Source organism: Trypanosoma theileri (genome assembly GCF_002087225.1).
Source record: "Trypanosoma theileri isolate Edinburgh chromosome Unknown TM35_Tth_47_V1, whole genome shotgun sequence".
Lineage (NCBI taxonomy): Eukaryota > Euglenozoa > Kinetoplastea > Trypanosomatida > Trypanosomatidae > Trypanosoma > Trypanosoma theileri.
This window is the reverse complement of record NW_021639889.1, coordinates 154,942-155,663: the sequence shown is the minus strand read 5'-3', so window position 1 is coordinate 155,663 and position 722 is coordinate 154,942.

Here is a 722-nt window from a genome sequence, read left to right as displayed (position 1 = left end):
TGATAATGTCACTCCCACCGTTACCGTGACTGACTGGCGAAGTGCTGCACACAACCTGATGCTGCAGCTGCAACGTGTGAGGCACGATATGACTGTTGTGAAGGATGAATTAGAAGAACTGCAACTGAAATCTACGGACCTGGAGAGGCAGACAACTGCAGAGGAAGACCGATTAGAAGCCATCATGCTTGAGAAGAAGGCACTCCAATGGTATGTTCTTGCTTATGGGCAAGATGTCTGAGAGTTTTATTTGTTTGTGTTATTGTTTGTGTTATCGACTTTTTTGTTTTTATATGTTTTCTTCTGAAAGTAAATAATCATTCTTCTGCTTATTTTATCGTTGATGTTTTTGCTTTTCTGTGGTATCTCTGTTGTATTCAGAGGATGTGCTGTTATTTTCTGTTATTTCTTTTTTATTGCTTCTTCTTTTTTGCGGAGAAATAAAGTGAGACAGCAATAACAATTATTGTAATGATAATGATGACACGCTACGTGATCTGTATTTTGCTTCTTGCACTTTGTTGTACTTGCACTTCTGTGTTGGCTGACACTCCTCAACCTGGAGGTGGTGGTCCTCCCGCAACTGAAGGTGGTGGTCCTGTACCTGGAAGTGTTGGTGCAGGAGTTGGAAGTGGTGGTGGTAGTGGAGGGAGTGGCCATCCTGATACTCCTCAAAGTAAAGGGCAAGAAACTTCAATTCAAGAAAAACCCAAAGGAGTGGA